Genomic DNA, 13,635 nt, shown 5'->3' on the forward strand with positions numbered 1-13,635 from the left:
ATGCTATCACTTTCATCATCTCCACTACAAGCATATTGTGGCTTGAAGTAATCGATCCACGAATTTTGAGCAACATTGTTCTCCGGGCACCCACCCCTATCCCATTTAAATATGTCCCAAATTGATTTCGAATTTTTGGACGCACACGCCTCCTTAAGTTCCTGCCATTTACACTCTTCCCATACCTTTTTTGCACCAGTCTGCGTTTTCCTGTAGCAGACTCGTGCCACTCTAACTTTGCTAGGATCCCTAGTTCTTAGTGCTAGGCCCAGCTCAGCCCGTGCTTGCCTGCAAGCAGCGTTATACCAGCTCTTGGGTTTTTTCCTTGGCTTTTTTCTATCTGAGCTCGGCTTACAGAAATGTGTTTTGAGTTTGGCAAAAAGATAAGTATGGGCTTCCATGAAGGAAGAGTTTGTTGTCCCATTAATCACACCTGTCCCCATGATTTCCAATACCTTATCTACATCGCTCTTAATAGCAGTCAAGGTATCAGGGTGCTCAATAACTTTACACCACTTAAGGTGGCGCTCATCATTTGCTAGAGCAGTTTCTGGGGCTGATGAACCCTGGGTTGCTACGACCACTCCATCTAGTCCCAGTCTAAACAGTGAGGTCAGGGGGTTGTGATCACTCTCAATACGGGTCTTTACCTCCATATCCACAAGAGAATGCCACAGTTTTAAATGGACAAGCAAGTAGTCTATACGGCTAGACCTAAGACCATTGTCATATGTTCTATTACCCATCCTGTCTGATGGTGTTCGGCCATTAGCGGCCCTTAGCTGATTCCGCAAGCATAACCCCTTCAGGTGTATTGCGGCCTCTGTCCATCTACTTATGGGTTTCATTTCAAGCTGAGGAACCCCCATCTTGAGTCTTCCTCCTCTGTTAGGCTCAGGTTATAATACCCTAGTGGCTCAAAGGTCGTGTTAAAGTCTCCCGCTATCAGGGGCAATGTGTTAGTTGGCAGGGTCTCAATAAAAACTTCTAAGGCTGTTATTACCTCAGACTTTTTCTCTCCTGGTAGACCCCTGGCATAAACATTAAAAATATCAATGTCTGGGCTAGAATGAAAGCTAAGTCTCACTGCAAGAATATCACGATTTGGGACAGGAAGAAGCTGGATGTTACAGTTTAAGTTCTGCTTGACCCAAATCACCAGTCCTCCTACTGGGCGATGCTTTTGCCTTTTCACAGCGGGGACATGGACATTAAGGTAGCCCAACCTAAATACGGGATCCACAGACCAGGTCTCTTGAAAAAGACAAATATCAAATTTATCAATAAAATCCGACCAGTCTGGCAAAGCTAGTTTAGGCCCCACACCCGCCAGATTCCATGATATTAGTGATGTCAAGCAGGTTGCATTGGGGGATCTGCCAACATTCTCAGCCCCCTCTATAAGAAGGTCTTGCCGGGACAATATATTCAGCTCGGAGGGTGGCGGAGAATTTTTCCTACTCGGTGCCTGGAGGGATAGCACCTCACTGCCCTTCTGAATAAAAGCTACACTCTCTTCGTTTGGCATAGGGCCAGATACCCCACCCTGAGAACTGGCATCATTGGTCAGTTGACTTGTACTGTTAACCACACTATCCTCATGAAAGGCTACTATACTTGCCCTCGGGCAGCATTCGGATGCTTGCTGTCAATCGCAGTCTTCCAGCCCAGATAAGGCATCAAACCTATTGAATAACCTTGTATTCCCTAGAGTTCACCAATTCATTGTCCCCCCGCTACCCCACCCAGTGCACTCTTCTAGCAAATAGAATTTCTGCACATACATGGGTTGGCAATGGTCGATTAGCATTAAGCCAGAAGATGCACTTGTTCTTAAGCTCCATGTACGTCTCCTTTTTGCCCTGGTTCAATGTGGGAACTCCCGCCAGGACCACCACATAGGGAGCTGATTCTGGGGGGAGTTCTATATTTGGTAAGCTAGTTACAGGTTGAGCAGAGGGGGATTTAGACAATACTTGATGTTGATTTACAGATCTGCTAACTTCTGCTTGCTGAGTCCTATCCCTCTGTGCTGTTTGTTTAGCCACTGTCAAATTGATGGGCGAGGGGGCGGGTGCGGGACATGATACTAGGGGCTCGATAGGAACAACGTTGTTGCTACCTTTGTGGGGTACAATAGGATCAGCAACTACTACACTTTGCCCTAGCACATTTGTCTGCATACTATTTAACCCACTGACCCGATTTCCTGCCCTCGCCTGAGCTGAGGCAAGCGAAAGTTCAATACACACAAGTCTACTTTCAATGGAGTCCAGTCTATCGCATATTGGGAGGCATATCTTCTTAAAAGTGCATTCCAATTTTGTCCAAAAGGACAGACCCATCTCAGCCGGTGCTTCATCCCCATCACTTGGTGATAGGTTATCCCCTTCATTAACTGTTTGCGACGTGGCAGAGCTATGGGAAGGAGTTAGGGTCGGATTCTCATTAGGCAAAGTCGCTTTCTTGATTTTTGCTTTCCTCCCTTTTGCTTGCGCTTGTGCCCCAGTGCGCTTCCTTTTGGATGTCAAACCCAACGTTTTCTGAAATGTCCCCGTTTTAGCATTACTGGCTGACCGTGTCTTAATGTTGGGTGAGGGCAAGCTCCTCACAGTAGAGTTGGAATTAGCTGTAAGACTCGGGGCCAACGACGTAGCGGGACATACTACCGGAGTGCCAGGGGCCCAGCGGGCTGTAATATCAGACTTCTCTCCCCCTCCCCCGAGGAGGACAATATTTCATGAATGTCAAGCTGATGGAGGTCTGGTGACCGGGCCTTGGCCAAACTTCCCATTGAGGATCTCTTGTCAAAGGCAATATCAAGAGATAGTCTCTTTTCTGTTAGTTCAATGTCTCGGGCCAAGGCTGTAGACACTCTTACAAGAAAGTTATCCAAAGTGCCCATTAATGACCCTCCAGTGGATTTTCTAGCGTTCCCACCTGCAGCTGGAGAAGTAGGCATGATTTTGCGGGGAATAGGTCAAGCTCCTCTTTTCAATTAGCGAATGATGCCCAGTCGATATCACCCAGCACAAAGATACAAATCACTCACTAACCTTGATTGATGTTGTTAGGGGGGTGGCCCGTCCTGTCCTTGACCGTGCTAGAACGGGCTAAAATGGGCCCGCCCTTGGCCCCGACATCGCCCGGCGCGCACCTGCCCGCGTCCTGCGAGGCGGGAGGAGGGGCTCAGAGAAGTACTCCCGGTTTCAGGTGAGAGGGGCGGGTGGTGCGCGGCTGACCCCTGTGCCTCCTGGGCCCTGTAGTGCTCGCGTTCAGCCCCCAGAAGTCTTGTCTCGTGCAACAAAAGCGCAGCGTCTCCCGTGGAGCAGGAGACACAAGAAGTATTTATGGCCCCCGGTTTCGGGTGGGAGGGGCGGGTGGTGCGCGGCTAACCCCTGTGCCTCCTGGGTCCAGTAGTGCTCGCGTTCAGCCCCCAGCAGTCTTGTCCCGTGCAACAAAAGCGCAGCGTCTGCCGCAGAGCGGGAGACGCGAGAAATATTTATGGCCCCCGGTTTTGGGTGGGAGGGGCGCGTGGTGCGTGGCTGACCCCTGTGCCTTCTGGGTCCTGTAGTGCTCGCGTTCAGCCCCCAGCAGTCTTGTCTCGTGCAACAAAAGCGCCGCAAGAAGTATTTATGGCCCCCGGTTTCGGGTGGAAGGGGCAGGTGGTGCGCGGCTGATCCCTGTGCCTAAGGGGTCCAGTAGTGCTCGCGTTCCGCCCCCAGCAGTCTTGTCTCGTGCAACAAAAGCACAGCATCTCCCAACTAATCAATAACTAATATACACACTCATGTAGTTAGTGACCAACTGATGCAGCATGTTATACAACAACAGAGACAGTGATGCACACATTCACATAGTTTAGTTACTAATCCATGTATTAAGTGAGACACTTTTAATTACTCACTTAAACAAACAGTCAGAGTAGCTACTAAATCCTCCATCCATACAGTTATATATCCACTCAATCTTCAATACAGATTGGTATATATATATAATACATATTTAAATTTCAAACTAAACCACATTCACTGGATGATGTCATCAGTGATGTCATTTGAGATGTCATCAGTGATTTCATCGGTGATGTCACTGACCATGTCATGAATGATGCAATATGGGACATCATCAGCAGTGCATTGCGGGCGCGTGAGTTATAGTTAGCAGAACTAACTATAACGGAGGAATTTCTATGGTTTTGTACAAGAGAAATGGCCAGCTAACTATAACACCTCTGAAACCTATGTTTTTTTCTGTGAATATATATATATATATATATATATATATATATATATATATATACATATATATATATATATATATATATATATATATATATATCACAAACCACCTCCAGTGAAAACCAAAGGAAGGAGCCACAAGCGAGGACTGGGAAGAGAGGTTCTTTATTTGTTAGCAGGTAAGGCGTTATGCATTTCGGCGTGAGCCTTCCTCAGACGCCCCTGCCCAACTGAAAGTTCGTGCACCCAGCTATTGAAAGTCTCTGCAGCACTCCCTAATTGATTTGAGCACGCCTCCCCCAACCATGTGATCGTTGGTTGTAGTGTAGGATTGCAAACACTACAACTCCCAGCATACTCCATACCTGGGCTGATGATACGTGGGGAAACCAAAGTTGTAATCTTGTGTTTCTAGGCGTATGCAGTGCTCGGCGAACTTCAATCAGTCTTTAAAAACATGAGAACCCCTCAAGTCCCCGCTGTACCGCTTCAACCTGCAGGGTACAGGTCCGCCAGGTCGTGGGTCGGTAACAGTGCACCAACACCATCCGTGAAATCACAGACTGCCATTTGCGCAACGTCCCGTGCTTTCCTGCTTTGCTGTAGGTGAGCTGCCGCATGTCAATACCTTGACAGGAGAAACTGCTTGCGCAGGCACCAGAATAGGGCAGCCAACTTTCCGAAGCGGGAGCTCCTTGACGTGTCTCTGGACGACACGAACAACATCACAAACCACCTCCAGTGAAAACCAAAGGAAGGAGCCACAAGCGAGGAATGGGAAGAGAAGTTCTTTATTTGTTAGCAGGTAAGGCGTTATGCATTTCGGCGTGAGCCTTCCTCAGACGCCCCTGCCCAGCTGAAAGTTCGTGCACCCAGCTATTGAAAGTCTCTGCAGCACTCCCTAATTGATAGGAGCACGCCTCCCCCAACCATGTGATCGTTGGTTGTAGTGTAGGATTTCAAACACTACAACTCCCAGCATACTCCATACTTGGGCTGATGATACGTGGGGAAACCAAAGTTGTAATCTTGTGTTTCTAGGCGTATGCAGTGCTCGGCGAACTTCAATCAGTCTTTAAAAACATGAGAACCCCTCAAGTCCCCGCTGTACCGCTTCAACCTGCAGGGTACAGGTCCGCCAGGTCGTGGGTCGGTAACACAGCACCAACACCATCTGTGAAATCACAGACTGCCATTTGCGCAACGTCCCGTGCTTTCCTGCTTTGCTGTAGGTGAGCTGCCGCATGTCAATACCTTGACAGGAGAAACTGCTTGCGCAGGCACCAGAATAGGGCAGCCAACTTTCCGAAGCGGGAGCTCCTGGACGTGTCTCTGGACGACACGAACAACATCACAAACCACCTCCAGTGAAAACCAAAGGAAGGAGCCACAAGCGAGGACTGGGAAGAGAGGTTCTTTATTTGTTAGCAGGTAAGGCGTTATGCATTTCGGCGCGAGCCTTCCTCAGACGCCCCTGCCCAACTGAAAGTTCGTGCACCCAGCTATTGAAAGTCTCTGCAGCACTCCCTAATTGATCGGAGCACGCCTCCCTCAACCATGTGATCGTTGGTTGTAGTGTAGGATTGCAAACACTACAACTCCCAGCATACTCCATACCTGGGCTGATGATACGTGGGGAAACCAAAGTTGTAATCTTGTGTTTCTAGGCGTATGCAGTGCTCGGCGAACTTCAATCAGTCTTCAAAAACATGAGAACCCCTCAAGTCCCCGCTGTACCGCTTCAACCTGCAGGGTATAGGTCCGCCAGGTCGTGGGTCGGTAACAGTGCACCAACACCATCCGTGAAATCACAGACTGCCATTTGCGCAACGTCCCGTGCTTTCCTGCTTTGCTGTAGGTGAGCTGCCGCATGTCAATACCTTGACGGGAGAAACTGCTTGCGCAGGCACCAGAATAGGGCAGCCAACTTTTCGAAGCGGGAGCTCCTTGACGTGTCTCTGGACGACACGAACAATATCACAAACCACCTCCAGTGAAAACCAAAGGAAGGAGCCACAAGCGAGGACTGGGAAGAGATGTTCTTTATTTGTTAGCAGGTAAGGCGTTATGCATTTCGGCGAGAGGCTTCCTCAGACGCCCCTGCCCAACTGAAAGTTTGTGTACCCAGCTATTGAAAGTCTCTGCAGCACTCCCTAATTGATAGTAGCACGCCTCCCCCAACCATGTGATCGTTGGTTGTAGTGTAGGATTGCAAACACTACAACTCCCAGCACACTCCATACCTGGGCTGATGATACGTGGGGAAATCAAAGTTATAATCTTGTGTTTCTAGGCGTATGCAGTGCTCGGCGAATTTCAATCAGTCTTTAAAAACATGAGAACCCCTCAAGTCCCCGCTGTACCGCTTCAACCTGCAGGGTACAGGTCCGCCAGGTCGTGGGCCGGTAACAGTGCACCAACACCATCCGTGAAATCACAGACTGCCATTTGCGCAACGTCCCGTGCTTTCCTGGTTTGCTGTAGGTGAGCTGCCGCATGTCAATACCTTGACGGGAGAAACTGCTTGCGCAGGCACCAGAAAAGGCCAGCCAACTTTCCGAAGCGGGAGCTCCTGGACGTGTCTCTGGACGACACGAACAACATCACAAACCACCTCCAGTGAAAACCAAAGGAAGGAGCCACAAGCGAGGACTGGGAAGAGAGGTTCTTTATTTGTTAGCAGGTAAGGCGTTATGCATTTCAGCGTGAGCCTTCCTCAGACGCCCCTGCCCAACTGAAAGTTTGTGCACCCAGCTATTGAAAGTCTCTGCAGCACTCCCTAATTGATAGGAGCACGCCTCCCCCAACCATGTGATCGCTGGTTGTAGTGTAGGATTGCAAACACTACAACTCCCAGCATACTCCATACCTGGGCTGATGATACGTGGGGAAACCAAAGTTGTAATCTTGTGTTTCTAGGCGTATGCAGTGCTCGGCTATCTTCAATCAGTCTTTAAAAACATGAGAACCCCTCAAGTCCCCGCTGTACCGCTTCAACCTGCAGGGTACAGGTCCGCCAGGTCGTGGGTCGGTAACAGTGCACCAACACCATCCATGAAATCACAGACTGCCATTTGCGCATCGTCCCGTGCTTTCCTGCTTTGCTGTAGGTGAGCTGCCGCATGACAATACCTTGACGGGAGAAACTGCTTGCGCAGGCACCAGAATAGGGCAGCCAACTTTACGAAGCGGGAGCTCCTTGACGTGTCTCTGGACGACACGAACAACATCACAAACCACCTCCAGTGAAAACCAAAGGAAGGAGCCACAAGCGAGGACTGGGAAGAGATGTTCTTTATTTGTTAGCAGGTAAGGCGTTATGCATTTCGGCGTGAGCCTTCCTCAGACGCCCCTGCCTAACTGAAAGTTCGTGCACCCAGCTATTGAAAGTCTCTGCAGCACTCCCTAATTGATAGGAGCACGCCTCCCCCAACCATGTGATCGTTGGTTGTAGTGTAGGATTGCAAACACTACAACTCCCAGCATACTCCATACCTGGGCTGATGATACGTGGGGAAACCAAAGTTGTAATCTTGTTTTTCTAGGCGTATGCAGTGCTCGGCGAACTTCAATCAGTCTCTAAAAACATGAGAACCCCTCAAGTCCCCGCTGTACCGCTTCAACCTGCAGGGTACAGGTCCGCCAGGTCGTGGGTCGGTAACAGTGCACCAACACCATCCGTGAAATCACAGACTGCCATTTGCGCAACGTCCCGTGCTTTCCTGCTTTGCTGTAGTTGAGCTGCCGCATGTCAATACCTTGACGGGAGAAACTGCTTGCGAAGGCACCAGAATAGGGCAGCCAACTTTCCGAAGCGGGAGCTCCTGGACGTTTCTCTGGACGACACGAACAACATCACAAACCACCTCCAGTGAAAACCAAAGGAAGGAGCCACAAGCGAGGACTGGGAAGAGAGGTTCTTTATTTGTTAGCAGGTAAGGCGTTATGCATTTCGGCGTGAGCCTTCCTCAGACGCCCCTGCCCAACTGAAAGTTCGTGCACCCAGCTATTGAAAGTCTCTGCAGCACTCCCTAATTGATTTGAGCACGCCTCCCCCAACCATGTGATCGTTGGTTGTAGTGTAGGATTGCAAACACTACAACTCCCAGCATACTCCATACCTGGGCTGATGATACGTGGGGAAACCAAAGTTGTAATCTTGTGTTTCTAGGCGTATGCAGTGCTCGGCGAACTTCAATCAGTCTTTAAAAACATGAGAACCCCTCAAGTCCCCGCTGTACCGCTTCAACCTGCAGGGTACAGGTCCGCCAGGTCGTGGGTCGGTAACAGTGCACCAACACCATCCGTGAAATCACAGACTGCCATTTGCGCAACGTCCCGTGCTTTCCTGCTTTGCTGTAGGTGAGCTGCCGCATGTCAATACCTTGACAGGAGAAACTGCTTGCGCAGGCACCAGAATAGGGCAGCCAACTTTCCGAAGCGGGAGCTCCTTGACGTGTCTCTGGACGACACGAACAACATCACAAACCACCTCCAGTGAAAACCAAAGGAAGGAGCCACAAGCGAGGACTGGGAAGAGAGGTTCTTTATTTGTTAGCAGGTAAGGCGTTATGCATTTCGGCGCGAGCCTTCCTCAGACGCCCCTGCCCAACTGAAAGTTCGTGCACCCAGCTATTGAAAGTCTCTGCAGCACTCCCTAATTGATCGGAGCACGCCTCCCTCAACCATGTGATCGTTGGTTGTAGTGTAGGATTGCAAACACTACAACTCCCAGCATACTCCATACCTGGGCTGATGATACGTGGGGAAACCAAAGTTGTAATCTTGTGTTTCTAGGCGTATGCAGTGCTCGGCGAACTTCAATCAGTCTTCAAAAACATGAGAACCCCTCAAGTCCCCGCTGTACCGCTTCAACCTGCAGGGTATAGGTCCGCCAGGTCGTGGGTCGGTAACAGTGCACCAACACCATCCGTGAAATCACAGACTGCCATTTGCGCAACGTCCCGTGCTTTCCTGCTTTGCTGTAGGTGAGCTGCCGCATGTCAATACCTTGACGGGAGAAACTGCTTGCGCAGGCACCAGAATAGGGCAGCCAACTTTTCGAAGCGGGAGCTCCTTGACGTGTCTCTGGACGACACGAACAATATCACAAACCACCTCCAGTGAAAACCAAAGGAAGGAGCCACAAGCGAGGACTGGGAAGAGATGTTCTTTATTTGTTAGCAGGTAAGGCGTTATGCATTTCGGCGAGAGGCTTCCTCAGACGCCCCTGCCCAACTGAAAGTTTGTGTACCCAGCTATTGAAAGTCTCTGCAGCACTCCCTAATTGATAGTAGCACGCCTCCCCCAACCATGTGATCGTTGGTTGTAGTGTAGGATTGCAAACACTACAACTCCCAGCACACTCCATACCTGGGCTGATGATACGTGGGGAAATCAAAGTTATAATCTTGTGTTTCTAGGCGTATGCAGTGCTCGGCGAATTTCAATCAGTCTTTAAAAACATGAGAACCCCTCAAGTCCCCGCTGTACCGCTTCAACCTGCAGGGTACAGGTCCGCCAGGTCGTGGGCCGGTAACAGTGCACCAACACCATCCGTGAAATCACAGACTGCCATTTGCGCAACGTCCCGTGCTTTCCTGGTTTGCTGTAGGTGAGCTGCCGCATGTCAATACCTTGACGGGAGAAACTGCTTGCGCAGGCACCAGAAAAGGCCAGCCAACTTTCCGAAGCGGGAGCTCCTGGACGTGTCTCTGGACGACACGAACAACATCACAAACCACCTCCAGTGAAAACCAAAGGAAGGAGCCACAAGCGAGGACTGGGAAGAGAGGTTCTTTATTTGTTAGCAGGTAAGGCGTTATGCATTTCAGCGTGAGCCTTCCTCAGACGCCCCTGCCCAACTGAAAGTTTGTGCACCCAGCTATTGAAAGTCTCTGCAGCACTCCCTAATTGATAGGAGCATGCCTCCCCCAACCATGTGATCGCTGGTTGTAGTGTAGGATTGCAAACACTACAACTCCCAGCATACTCCATACCTGGGCTGATGATACGTGGGGAAACCAAAGTTGTAATCTTGTGTTTCTAGGCGTATGCAGTGCTCGGCTATCTTCAATCAGTCTTTAAAAACATGAGAACCCCTCAAGTCCCCGCTGTACCGCTTCAACCTGCAGGGTACAGGTCCGCCAGGTCGTGGGTCGGTAACAGTGCACCAACACCATCCATGAAATCACAGACTGCCATTTGCGCATCGTCCCGTGCTTTCCTGCTTTGCTGTAGGTGAGCTGCCGCATGACAATACCTTGACGGGAGAAACTGCTTGCGCAGGCACCAGAATAGGGCAGCCAACTTTACGAAGCGGGAGCTCCTTGACGTGTCTCTGGACGACACGAACAACATCACAAACCACCTCCAGTGAAAACCAAAGGAAGGAGCCACAAGCGAGGACTGGGAAGAGATGTTCTTTATTTGTTAGCAGGTAAGGCGTTATGCATTTCGGCGTGAGCCTTCCTCAGACGCCCCTGCCTAACTGAAAGTTCGTGCACCCAGCTATTGAAAGTCTCTGCAGCACTCCCTAATTGATAGGAGCACGCCTCCCCCAACCATGTGATCGTTGGTTGTAGTGTAGGATTGCAAACACTACAACTCCCAGCATACTCCATACCTGGGCTGATGATACGTGGGGAAACCAAAGTTGTAATCTTGTTTTTCTAGGCGTATGCAGTGCTCGGCGAACTTCAATCAGTCTCTAAAAACATGAGAACCCCTCAAGTCCCCGCTGTACCGCTTCAACCTGCAGGGTACAGGTCCGCCAGGTCGTGGGTCGGTAACAGTGCACCAACACCATCCGTGAAATCACAGACTGCCATTTGCGCAACGTCCCGTGCTTTCCTGCTTTGCTGTAGTTGAGCTGCCGCATGTCAATACCTTGACGGGAGAAACTGCTTGCGAAGGCACCAGAATAGGGCAGCCAACTTTCCGAAGCGGGAGCTCCTGGACGTTTCTCTGGACGACACGAACAACATCACAAACCACCTCCAGTGAAAACCAAAGGAAGGAGCCACAAGCGAGGACTGGGAAGAGAGGTTCTTTATTTGTTAGCAGGTAAGGCGTTATGCATTTCGGCGTGAGCCTTCCTCAGACGCCCCTGCCCAACTGAAAGTTCGTGCACCCAGCTATTGAAAGTCTCTGCAGCACTCCCTAATTGATTTGAGCACGCCTCCCCCAACCATGTGATCGTTGGTTGTAGTGTAGGATTGCAAACACTACAACTCCCAGCATACTCCATACCTGGGCTGATGATACGTGGGGAAACCAAAGTTGTAATCTTGTGTTTCTAGGCGTATGCAGTGCTCGGCGAACTTCAATCAGTCTTTAAAAACATGAGAACCCCTCAAGTCCCCGCTGTACCGCTTCAACCTGCAGGGTACAGGTCCGCCAGGTCGTGGGTCGGTAACAGTGCACCAACACCATCCGTGAAATCACAGACTGCCATTTGCGCAACGTCCCGTGCTTTCCTGCTTTGCTGTAGGTGAGCTGCCGCATGTCAATACCTTGACAGGAGAAACTGCTTGCGCAGGCACCAGAATAGGGCAGCCAACTTTCCGAAGCGGGAGCTCCTTGACGTGTCTCTGGACGACACGAACAACATCACAAACCACCTCCAGTGAAAACCAAAGGAAGGAGCCACAAGCGAGGAATGGGAAGAGAAGTTCTTTATTTGTTAGCAGGTAAGGCGTTATGCATTTCGGCGTGAGCCTTCCTCAGACGCCCCTGCCCAGCTGAAAGTTCGTGCACCCAGCTATTGAAAGTCTCTGCAGCACTCCCTAATTGATAGGAGCACGCCTCCCCCAACCATGTGATCGTTGGTTGTAGTGTAGGATTTCAAACACTACAACTCCCAGCATACTCCATACTTGGGCTGATGATACGTGGGGAAACCAAAGTTGTAATCTTGTGTTTCTAGGCGTATGCAGTGCTCGGCGAACTTCAATCAGTCTTTAAAAACATGAGAACCCCTCAAGTCCCCGCTGTACCGCTTCAACCTGCAGGGTACAGGTCCGCCAGGTCGTGGGTCGGTAACACAGCACCAACACCATCCGTGAAATCACAGACTGCCATTTGCGCAACGTCTCGTGCTTTCCTGCTTTGCTGTAGGTGAACTGCCGCATGTCAATACCTTGACAGGAGAAACTGCTTGCGCAGGCACCAGAATAGGGCAGCCAACTTTCCGAAGCGGGAGCTCCTGGACGTGTCTCTGGACGACACGAACAACATCACAAACCACCTCCAGTGAAAACCAAAGGAAGGAGCCACAAGCGAGGACTGGGAAGAGAGGTTCTTTATTTGTTAGCAGGTAAGGCGTTATGCATTTCGGCGCGAGCCTTCCTCAGACGCCCCTGCCCAACTGAAAGTTCGTGCACCCAGCTATTGAAAGTCTCTGCAGCACTCCCTAATTGATCGGAGCACGCCTCCCTCAACCATGTGATCGTTGGTTGTAGTGTAGGATTGCAAACACTACAACTCCCAGCATACTCCATACCTGGGCTGATGATACGTGGGGAAACCAAAGTTGTAATCTTGTGTTTCTAGGCGTATGCAGTGCTCGGCGAACTTCAATCAGTCTTCAAAAACATGAGAACCCCTCAAGTCCCCGCTGTACCGCTTCAACCTGCAGGGTATAGGTCCGCCAGGTCGTGGGTCGGTAACAGTGCACCAACACCATCCGTGAAATCACAGACTGCCATTTGCGCAACGTCCCGTGCTTTCCTGCTTTGCTGTAGGTGAGCTGCCGCATGTCAATACCTTGACGGGAGAAACTGCTTGCGCAGGCACCAGAATAGGGCAGCCAACTTTTCGAGGCGGGAGCTCCTTGACGTGTCTCTGGACGACACGAACAATATCACAAACCACCTCCAGTGAAAACCAAAGGAAGGAGCCACAAGCGAGGACTGGGAAGAGATGTTCTTTATTTGTTAGCAGGTAAGGCGTTATGCATTTCGGCGAGAGGCTTCCTCAGACGCCCCTGCCCAACTGAAAGTTTGTGTACCCAGCTATTGAAAGTCTCTGCAGCACTCCCTAATTGATAGTAGCACGCCTCCCCCAACCATGTGATCGTTGGTTGTAGTGTAGGATTGCAAACACTACAACTCCCAGCACACTCCATACCTGGGCTGATGATACGTGGGGAAATCAAAGTTATAATCTTGTGTTTCTAGGCGTATGCAGTGCTCGGCGAATTTCAATCAGTCTTTAAAAACATGAGAACCCCTCAAGTCCCCGCTGTACCGCTTCAACCTGCAGGGTACAGGTCCGCCAGGTCGTGGGCCGGTAACAGTGCACCAACACCATCCGTGAAATCACAGACTGCCATTTGCGCAACGTCCCGTGCTTTCCTGGTTTGCTGTAGGTGAGCTGCCGCATGTCAATACCT

Source organism: Lissotriton helveticus, chromosome 2_1 (genome assembly GCF_964261635.1).
Source record: "Lissotriton helveticus chromosome 2_1, aLisHel1.1, whole genome shotgun sequence".
Lineage (NCBI taxonomy): Eukaryota > Metazoa > Chordata > Amphibia > Caudata > Salamandridae > Lissotriton > Lissotriton helveticus.